This window comes from Haliotis rufescens, unplaced genomic scaffold, assembly GCF_023055435.1.
Source record: "Haliotis rufescens isolate VD_foot unplaced genomic scaffold, xgHalRufe1.0.p SCAF_14, whole genome shotgun sequence".
In the NCBI taxonomy this organism is placed as follows: Eukaryota; Metazoa; Mollusca; class Gastropoda; order Lepetellida; family Haliotidae; genus Haliotis; species Haliotis rufescens.
In genome coordinates, this window is record NW_025963824.1 from 29,141,387 (window position 1) to 29,152,605 (window position 11,219).

The 11,219-nt window shown below is 42.5% G+C and overlaps 1 long non-coding RNA gene across 1 annotated transcript; it reads right to left on the bottom strand.

Moving 5' to 3' along the window:
- Window positions 1-4,704: 4,704 nt before the first annotated feature.
- LOC124152694 lies at window positions 4,705-6,404 on the bottom strand. The gene is made up of 2 exons (XR_007220628.1): window positions 6,267-6,404; window positions 4,705-6,034 (listed from the first exon to the last, which is right to left on the bottom strand). It is a non-coding gene; the product is annotated as an uncharacterized LOC124152694 (long non-coding RNA).
- Window positions 6,405-11,219: the final 4,815 nt, after the last annotated feature.

The following is an 11,219-nucleotide window of genomic DNA, read 5'->3' on the forward strand; positions in this document are numbered from 1 at the left end:
TAATATTTTCTGAATTTGGCACATACGAAAACTTGTTAGTGTCTGACACTTGATTGAATAAACAGAAACAAACTTTTCTAAGTATTATTGTTTTACAAAATAATCTACTGATAGTGATTAGATTAAAAAGTTTGCTTCTAAATTTATGCATAAAAGGTCGGTATTGCTGTATCAAGATACATATCGTATCTTGACCTCAAAATCGAGATACGTATCGTATCGTGAGGTACCTGTATCGTGACGGCCCTAACCTTTCCATGATTATCCAGTGTATTTGAACTCCATTTGATTGTGATACAGTCTGCCGGCATACGCTCTTTTTGAGTCTGGTAAAAATATGTCCATTTAAAGTACACAAATCACTTAGCTCTCATTCTTGGAATAAGCAGTGATACTACCAATGCTGGCATAACCTTATGTGCCGCCTGAAACAAAACCGTGACATTATAGCAAAAGGACTGTCCCTTTCCCCGTCTTAGAACTCAAGAAACAATCCTCCAGCAGTAACTTAACTTACAACAGTCTTCTGAATCGATGAAATATTTTCAGGGCTTGTTTGTACAAAGTGATCTATGCCAGTCATTCAGGAGATGGTTGTTGATGTTAAGTTCAGGAGAGACAGAATCCTGTGCTGAGTTAGAGCTTAGACACGTGCCTGGGCAAATCTAGAGGGGGAGTCCAGAGGGTCCGGACCCGTGAAGATCCGGGGTAGAATAGGTCCTCAGCAACCCATGCATGCCGTAAAGGGTGACTATGCTTGTCATAAAAGGCGACTAACGGGATCGGGTGGTCAGGCTCGCTGACTTGGTTGATGCATGTCATCGATCCCAATTGCGTGGTTCGATGCTCATGATATTAATCACTGGATTGTCTGGTCCTGACTCAATTATTTACAGACCGCTGTCATATTGCGGCGTTAAACAACAAACCAACCAACCGAACATCTCCCCTCAACACACACTTTTTGAAAACCAAATGTAGTATGTTGTAGGCAGTAAATTTGTCAGAGAGGATTTTGATATTTTGGACCCCTGTTTTAAAAATGCTGGGTCTGCCCTTGAGAATGGCTCCATGGTATATACCACTCAAAACAAGTTAAGGAACAATTGGAATGTTGTGTGTTGCAAGACCCACCAGCCATGTCAGATCAACTATGGTCATATGACAAAATAGGGTGTTCTTTAACTTCTTTTGAGTAGTATATACCAGGGTTAATGAAGTGTTGCATCATGTTAGGTGCATTGTTATAGTTGTCTTTACCTGGGCACCTTGATAAGTGTTGATGCATTCTGTTGGTGTCTCAAGGGAGATAACTCCATTTGTTTCACCCATCCTTGCATTTCCCATAAACAGTTTATATTTTTATTTAATTGGATCATGGGTTATTATTGTGAAAGTCAGAAGAGGGATTCATATTTTCTCTATTTTGACAACTGGATCACAAAATGTTTTTACAGACGTTACCTGTAGGAGAGATAAAAAGAAAGGAAATTCGCCATTTGTCACACATGTGATCCAACAAATAAGAAATAATGGCCTTAAATTTAGGGTAAGATTTTTGTTTTGCCTGCCCGTGCACACAAGTTATCCATTTTCAACTTGTACAGGTTCTCAGATCTGCATATTGTGACTAACAAAATGAACCTTTTTATTTCGAAAAAATCTTTTATTTCTGTATAAATTACCACCAAAGACAATAAATAGATCTTAATTGTGCATCCCCCCTTTTAAAAAAAGCTGTATCCGCCCATGTATAGTATGTGTTTATCAGTTTGTGAAAAATTTATTGCTTTGATATAATTTAGTAATTCCTTGTCAACACGTGCATTCAATCCCTGCAACAAGTGCTTTGTTTTCACACGGTCAGTTTTGACCATATATTGGCCATGTAATGTTTTGTTGCATCATAACAGGGGTTTATCTAGTTCAAAACTAAGTTCCCTTGGTCGACAAACTGGGAGAAAATAGTTTTGTTCAAAATAGATTTTTAATTATTTTATTTTTCTAAGTTCAGGTATTATCACATTGCATTTCAGATTGCAGTCAATGCACTCATGTAACTAGACATATAAGATCCTTTACTGATCAGTGAAATACATCCCATAACACAAGTCTACAAACCCATAACACAAGTTATTACTGTTCTGCAGTGGACATCATGTTCTTCTAATTTGTTTTTACTGACATTTGCCAGTTTTAGGCCCCCTGTGAGAAAGCAGGGGCAGTCGGGTAGCCTAGTGGTTAAAGCATTCGCTTGTCATGCCGAAGACATGGGTTGGATTCCCGACATGGGTACAATGTGTGAAGCCCATTTCTGGTGTCCCCCGCCGTGATATTGCTGGAATATTGCTAAAAGCGGCGTAAAACCATACTCACTCACTCACTCCTCTGAGAAAGGCTACATAAATCCCTGTTTGATCCATGCCGTATGTGAATGTTTTAAGGACAAGTTCGTGGGTAGCAGATATATCCATGTATGCCTTGTGCCATAGGGATGTTCTTGAAAACTACCCCTCCAGTAACTGAGATTAATCCACAAGGGGCCATCATGTCTTTCGTAGAGGTGGGTGGGGATTGTTTGTCATGACCCTGCACATGCCATGTGTGGAGGTTGGATGATTCAGTGAGAGGTTCACAGCTCTGCCTCCTCATAGAAATGCATCACGCTTGTGGCCCCACTCTCCTACCCAGAGTTCCATGCGACCAGCATAGTACCTCTGACACAGGCCAGCTTCATGTGACGATTCGTCACATCTTACAAAGTCTATTCAAGATATTGCATATGTTTTTCATCTGTTTCATTTTTGACAAATTTAGACATCTAGATAAACATATGTCATAGAATGGTTAACTTTCATTGAGAAAATATCCTAAATCTTGAAAAACTATTTCCATTTCTGTAGTTATCCTATGTTTACATTGGTTGTACGGCTCCATGTGCTGTCTCGAAGCCCTACGGAGAGCTAGCGATACGGTCACTTTGATGTGTAAATATATATTGTCATACAACTCACTGTCGCAGTTGTAGTAGCATATCTATATAATTATGCAAAACAATATGTAATGCACTCCCAAATACTTGCAAAAGTCTGTTTTGTTCTGATTTCTGAAAAAGCGCATTTGTTTACTAACAAGAGAAAGCCCGGTCACGTGATATGCAAATTAGCATGTGGAAGTGGTGTTATGCTGAGTCACCACTGCGTCGGAGTGTGTTGCGGCCTATTTGGCATAAGTTGGTGACATGAACTAAAGTCTCAGCTAAAGTTCCTATCACGAGCAGAGGAGGGCGCTAACTTATATTACAGCTAAAATGGATAGAATTATCATTTAAGTGCCCGCATGTTATCAGAAATGGGTGGGCCACTGTAACTTGATAATACCCTCATATTGTTTGACGACGGGCCATTATCACGCCCGTTGTTAGGTGACGTCATAGGGATAGGTGACGTCACATTCAATAGTGACGTCATCTGATTTGTTCTATGACTTTTCCATATTTGTAAAAGTGGGTCAGTGAAATTTGTGTTGATTGCAACTAAATATTTCAAAACTGATAATGTTGTTTATTTCTGTTTGATAACAAATTCTATCCATTTTAGCTATGGCTGCCTTTGTTGGGCAGTTAATTGAAGACCTCGGGCTTCTGCAAATGATAATGTCCTGAAAGATATACCTTTATACTAATAACTTGGGCTCTGTTTCTCAAGGCTTCTTGTTTCACGGTGCTTTGACTTGTATATGTCTTTGAAGGTGAATGATTTAGGACTCTCTATGGTATGTCTGTAAAGTGAAAGATTTAAGACTCTTCATGCTGTGATTGAACTGTGCAGCTGGTAGGGACGGTGTAGCATAGTGATATTCATCTTCCTGAGGCCAGTTTGTCCACTAGTTTATATCAAAGCCTAGTTTATACCCTTGCCACATCACGGCCCACTTTTCTTGTCTCGACCCTGGTGCCACCTCGATAGATCACTAGTTGTGCCCCTTGTAATGAAAACGCGATATCCAATCTGATCGCAGTTCTTATCTCGTATAGCTTCACAAAAATGGTGACTACCATTGGCGATGACCTAGTCGATCAGATAACGAAAACATTCACCATTTCATTCCTGACATAAAAACATGGGCAGTGAAAAAGACATTCGTGTCAACAAAGACAAGCAGTGGTAAATCACTTTCATACGAAGGTGTACCAGTCGTGGATGTTGATTTTGATTCTCTGATTGGACTATCGATAATTGCGATGGTCCAATCATATTTAGCACAGGAAAGTGGGCTTGATGTGGCAAGGGTGGAAACAAGACTTTAACGCTCTTGCCTCGGGAAGATGGGCGATATTGCACTGAGACTATTTCCATGAACACTGACTTGCATCAGTGTTATAGTCATTGATTATTGTCTTTGAGATTAGAGGGGAGAACCGTTACCCTCAAGGAAGTGCTTCAAAGGTTCAGTGTAGGACTTGAAACTGCAAAAATTCTTATTTTTTTAGAAATACCCCACAAAATAAACTTGGAAAAATAAGGAAAAGAATTTATGGATCTCAACTTCTTTGTAATGAGGAACACAATGTTTTGGAGTATGCTTATTCCTTCATCAGGTATTGGAAAAATGTTGGAATTCTGAAAGAGATTCTTTTGTCAAGCGAGTTCTGCTTTGCAATTTCATGTAGCTCTTTATTCTGTAGAAATTTTGGGGATGTCAACATATTTTTTCACTCTACTTTGTTTATAGCTGCTTCGGTTCATATTCAGCGTAAACTTATGAGTTTGAGTTATTTACTTACTTGGACTGTAAAAACCTGAAAGTTGAGTCTCTGATAAAAAACTTGTACACCTGAACAGGTGCTCTGACCATGAGTACTCTGATTACATCCCCGAGGTGGCAATATTCGACGTTTAACACATGCCACATCTTGATGGCCTCATTGCTCCAGGGCAGAAGGGTAGCCATGCGGTTAAAGCGTTGGCTTGTCACGCCGGAGACCCAGGTTTTATTCCAGACATGGGTTCGAAGTGTGGAGCCCATTTCCGGTGTCCCCGGGCGTGATATTGCTGGAATATAGCTAAAAGTGGCGTAAACCATACTCACTCACTCACTCCACATTGCTCCAGCATCAGGCAGTGGTAGGGTGGTTCTTGGCAGGGTTCATACGAGGTTCATGCACAGAGTTGGGGTCATTTCACTTCCATGATCGCTACAAGGCCACACTACTTGATGACCAGCCAGATGTATTTAGGGGTGATGGAGGAGGGTAATGTACATGTGTATAGTGTTGCCATTGGTAATGAAGCTGTTATCACATGTTGAACCCATAGTTCTGGACTGTTGTGTTCCACAGGCCTGCCAATGAAACCTAATATGTATCAAAACCAGATACAAAAGTGTTATTGTGTATCCTTTCACCGAAACTATCCAGATATGTATCACATCATGAGAAAATGTATTAACCTTCAGTCTTAGGCCTGTCAATACACTTTCTGGGTAAGGCTAAATAAGAATAAAAGAATTGGTTCTCAGGCAATGACTTTTGAAAATATAGTGCGGACGGGTGGTGATTTTTCTAAAAACATTTTTTGTGTTTTGGTTTCTTTGTTCAAACTAGTATGTAACCAAATAAACAATTGTGTAACCAAAAATTAGTTGTGTACAATCAACCCGGGAAAGGGCCTCCCTACATAAATGTATTCCTTCATGAGTAAAATACAGGAATACAATATTTGGCTTCAGTTGGATTTTTGTTGTTTATTTTAAAATGGAAATAAAAGCGAAACATGCTGCAAACTTTATGATGATGCGGGCGGTGCCTGAGAACCAAGACTATTATTTTTGTAGGTGAGAGGAAAGGTTTGCTTCCACTGGGTGGAAATCCTCAATCTTGGGGATGTTGTGACTTCTTTTCCACAAACAAAGATTCTCCCAATTCATGTGTTAAATCCTTTGTTGTGGGGGACGGTATCACTCATATTCCGCATGCGAAGGTTGTCCCATTTCATGTGTAATCCTTAATGTGGGGGACGTTATGACTCGTATTCTGCAATTGAAGATGTCCCATTTCATGTGCTTTATCATATTTATTTTGTTATGTTGAATATTTCAGCAAACTTTCATATATCCAATGATCTGATTAATTCATTTGCAGTTAGAGATTTTTAGAACATTTGCGACCACTTAACATTTGATTGTAGATGATTTTTGATGCCATTGTTAGTGCTTTAATTGTGTTTGTTAAAAGATGAGTAAGTCGAGGCATTGTTTTATCTTACCCATTCTGTTCACCTCTCTAGTAGCGGCATCTGTTCACCTATAATTCCTGGAAGTGAATGAACTTTTCTGACGAAACTGTAACGAGAGAAAACAAACAATAAATGGTTGTCTGATTTCACACAAGTCCTCTACGTTTGCTTTTTGTTTGTAGACCACTAATATATCGCCAACGATAACCACTAATTTCCATATTTAGCTCATCTGACCGAAAGTCAAGTGATCTTATGTCATCATGGTCATGGCCTGTTTGTCAGTACCAAATCTGTGCTAATGGGTTTCAACAAAGTGGAACATCCCTGCAGTCTTTTCTCCAACATCAAGATGACATGCCGTGGTATAACTGGAATACTGTTCAATGTGGCGTTAAACTCAGTCAGTCAGTCAGTCAGTCATAGCCAGATGTGTTGTTGGCCATCCATCTTAAACATCTTCTCAGACACCGCTGGACCACTGAAGCTGATACTTCACATGCTCATTCCCATCAATGGTGACGCACCAATTTTTCAAAGAGGTTTGAATCCTATTTACAGCTATTTCTCCAAGGCAGGCATATTGAGAATCCTGCTTATAGACAATTTATATAATCTCTTTTGCATAAAACAATATTTGTTCAAAATGTACTGAAATTTGGTATGTGTGTTGTCAGTAGTTGGGCTCAACATATAAATATATCTTCCGGGTCTTTTTGGCAATGTTTTATGTTTTAACCTTTACACTTCAACATTGCTGAAAATTTGTTTTTTTGGGGGGGGCACAACATGGTCATTTATTTTCAAAATGGAATGAAATGAACATTCTTAGTTGAAAATCGGGCTGAACATATGTTTTGTTTTTCATGACATTTTAGATATGAAGCTTTATTTAACCTTTGCACTTGAACTATGTTTCTCAATTCTCTCAAACAGCATTTCTTTGCACTGTAAACATTATATCAAAAACCACTAGACCAATGAATTGAATTTACATGTTTGTACCCACCATGAGGACACCCCAATCTGTCCAAGAGGTTTGCGGGGACACAAGTTGCCCTGTCGTCTCAGGCACCGCAATTGGCTGTGCAGAGTTGCATTCCTTGAGCACACCTGAATTCTATGTACAAGGGTTTGAATTAGTTGCCCAGTCGTCTAAGGCACTGCAATTGGCTTTGCAGAGTTGCGTTCCTTGAGCACACCTGAATTCTATGTTCATGGGATCGAATTAGTTGCCCAGTCGTCTAAGGCACCGCAATTGGCTGTGCAGTGTTGAGTGCCTTGAGCACACCTGAATTCTATGTTCATGGGATCGAACTAGTAGCCCAGTCGTCTAAGGCACCGCAATTGGCTGTGCAGAGTTGCGTTCCTTGAGCACACCTAAATTCTATGTTCATGGGATCGAATTAGTTGCCCAGTCGTCTAAGGCACCACAATTGGCTGTGCAGAGTTGCGTTCCTTGAGCACACCTGAATTCTATGTACAACAAGGGTTCGAATTAGTTGCCCAGTCGTCTAAGGCACCACAATTGGCTGTGCAGAGTTGCGTTCCTTGAGCACACCTGAATTCTATGTACAAGGGTTCGAATTAGTTGCCCAGTCGTCTAAGGCACCGCAATTGGCTGTGCAGAGTTGCGTTCCTTGAGCACACCTGAATTCTATGTACAATGGATCGAATTAGTTGCCCAGTCGTCTAAGGCACCGCAATTGGCTTGCAGAGTTGCGTTCCTTGAGCACACCTGAATTCTATGTTCATGGGATCGAACTAGTTGCCGAGTCGTCTGAGGCACCACAATTGGCTGTGCAGAGTTGCGTTCCTTAAGCACACCTGAATTCTATGTACAAGGGTTCGAATTAGTTGCCCAGTCGTCTAAGGCACCGCAATTGGCTGTGCAGAGTTGCGTTCCTTGAGCCCACCTGAATTCTATGTACAAGGGATCAAATTAGTTGCCCAGTCGTCTAAGGCACCACAACTGGCTGTGCAGAGTTGCATTCCTTGAGCACACCTGAATTCTATGTACAAGGGTTCGAATTAGTTGCCCAGTCGTCTAAGGCACCACAATTGGCTGTGCAGAGTTGCATTCCTTGAGCACACCTGAATTCTATGTTCATGGGATCGAACTAGTTGCCCAGTCGTCTAAGGCACCGCAATTGGCTGTGCAGAGTTGTGTTCCTTGAGCACACCTGAATTCTATGTACAAGGGATCAAATTAGTTGCCCAGTCGTCTAAGGCACCGCAATTGGCTGTGCAGAGTTGCGTTCATGGAGCACACCTGAATTCTATGTTCATGGGATCGAATCCCGGGTCACCCAATTGTTTCTAGGTTTGTCAGCACCAGACCCTCGTGGGCTTCACCAAAGTGGTAAATGTCTGAGAATGTATCACATCGAACTTTCCTCCCACAGCTGGCACGCTGTGATATAACTGAAATGCTGTTCAAAACTGTACTGAGCTCAAATTTGCTAACTTACTCAAGAGGTTCGAATCTCATCTACCTCATCAGCCATGTTGAAAAATCTGTGTATGGTCCTTACTGTGTCATTTGTGTTCAAAACGTAAGGGGCAGACGGATAGCCGAGTGGTTAAAGCGTTCGGTCGTCACGCCGAAGACCAGGGTTTGAATCCCGACATGGGTACAATGTGTGAAGCCCATTTCTGGTGTCCCCCGCCATGATATTGCTGGAATATTGCTAAAAGCGGTGTAAAACCCCACTCACTCACTGAGACTCACTCACTCTCGTCACGATATGGTTGAAATATTGCCGATGTTACGTTAAATATTAACTCACTCACTCACTTGCAATATTTTAGATCTTGACCTTGAACTGATCATCTGTTATCTTCATCAAGAGGGACCGCCTCTGTGGTCTAGTAGTAGAGCGTCCGACAGGAGAGCGGAAGGTCTGGGGTCTGATCCCCAGCCGCGTCATACCAAAAGACGTTTAAAGATAGTACTTGATGTTACCCTGTCTGGCGCTCGGCATTAAGTGGCTAAAACAAGGACTGGTCTGCTCAGAGTAAGTATACTGTGTCTGAGCGGGATATTCATGTAAGACTGCGGCATGGTGTCTCAGTGGACTAGCACTGTAAATTGGCATAGTACAAGCAGACACACATACACACACACTTGCATGCACATCGCTGTATAAATGCAATAATCTTGGACGTAACGTTAAACCCCATTTCACCTCACCTCTCCATTTTTAGTGTTAGAGTTTGGGCCACAGTATTAATGTTGATAACGTATTGATGTTGTTATCATTATGTCTTTCTTGAACATTTTACAGTTGATTACCTAATCCAGGTGAGCTACAGTGCCTAGGCGTTATTTTCTGGAGATATTAATGGAAAAATCACACCGTGAATATATATACTATTTATAGATATAATGTAATATAATGTGTCAGCTATGATCATGGTAATAACGTGACACTATGTAATACAGGTGGCCTGGTTGTGTGAGGATTGGAGTGGTTGTGAGGGTTGGAGTGGTTGTGGTTGTGGTTGTGCTGGTTGTGTGAGGGTTTGGGCTGGTTGTGTGAGGGTTAAGTGGTTGTGTGAGGGTTGGAGTGGTAAAATGCCTGTTCGGGCTGGTTCTGTGAGGGAGTGGTTGTGTGAGGATTGGAGTGGTTGTGAGGGTTGGAGTGGTTGTGGTTGTGCTGGTTGTGTTAGGGTTTGGGCTGGTTGTGTGAGGGTTAAGTGGTTGTGTGAGGGTGGGAGTGGTAAAATGCCCGTTGGGGCTGGTTTTGTGAGGGAGTGGTTGTGCGAGGGTTGGAGTGGTTGTGTGAGGGTTGGAGTGGTTGAGTGAGGGTTGGGGCTGGTTGTGTGAGGGTTGGTGTTGTTGTGGTTGTGGTGGTTGTGTGAGGGTTGGGGTGGTTGTGTGAGAGTTGGAGTGGTTGTGTGAGGTTTGGAGTGGTTGTGGTTGTGTGAGGATTTGAGTGGTTGTGTGAGGGTTGTGCTGGTTGTGTGAGGGTTAGGGCTGGTTGTGTGAGAGTTGGAGTGGTTGTGTGAGGGTTGGATTGGTTGTATGAGGGTTGGGGCTGGTTCTGGGAGGGAGTGGTTATGCGAGGGTTGGAGTGGTTGTGTGAGTGTTGGAGTGGTTTTGTGAGGTTTGGAGTGGTTGTGGTTGTGTGAGGATTGGAGTGGTTGTGTGAGGGTTGTGGTGGTTGTGGTGCTTGTGGTTGTGGTTTGTGAGGGTTGGAGTGTTTGTGTGATGGTTGGAGTGGATGTGTGAGGGTTGGAGTGGTAAATATCTGTTGGGGCTGGTTCTGTGAGGGAGTGGTTGTGTGAGGGTTGGAGTGGTTGTGTGAGTGTGGGGGCTGGTTCTGTGAGGGTTGGTGTGGTTGTGTGAGGGTTGGGGTGGTTGTGTGAGAGTTGGAGTGGTTGTGTGAGGTTTGGAGTGGTTGTGGTTGTGTGAGGTTTGGAGTGGTTGTGGTTGTGGTTGTGTGAGGATTGGAGTGGTTGTGTGAGGGTTGTGGTGGTTGTGGTTGTGTGAGGGTTGTGCTGGTTGTGTGAAGGTTGTGGCTGGTTGTGTGAGGGTTGTGGTGGTTTTGTGAGGGTTGTGGTGGTTGTGTGAAGGTTGTGGTGGTTGTGTGAGGGTTGTGGTGGTTTTGTGAGGGTTGGGGTGGTTGTGTGAAGGTTGTGGTGGTTGTGTGAGGGTTGGAGTGGTGGTTGTGTGCGGATTGGAGTGGTTGTGTGAGGGTTGTGGTGGTTGTGGTTGTGTGCGGGTTGTGGTGGTTGTGTGAGGATTGGAGTGGTTGTGTGAGGGTTGGAGTGGTTGTGGTTGTGTGAGGGTTGTGGTGGTTGTGGTTGTGTGCGGTTTGTGGTGGTTGTGTGAGGATTGGAGTGGTTGTGTGAGGGTTGAAGTGGTTGTGTGAGGTTTGGAGTGGTTGTGGTTGTGTGAGGATTTGAGTGGTTGTGTGAGGGTTGTGCTGGTTGTGTGAGAGTTAGGGCTGGTTGTGTGAGAGTTGGAGTGGTTGTGTG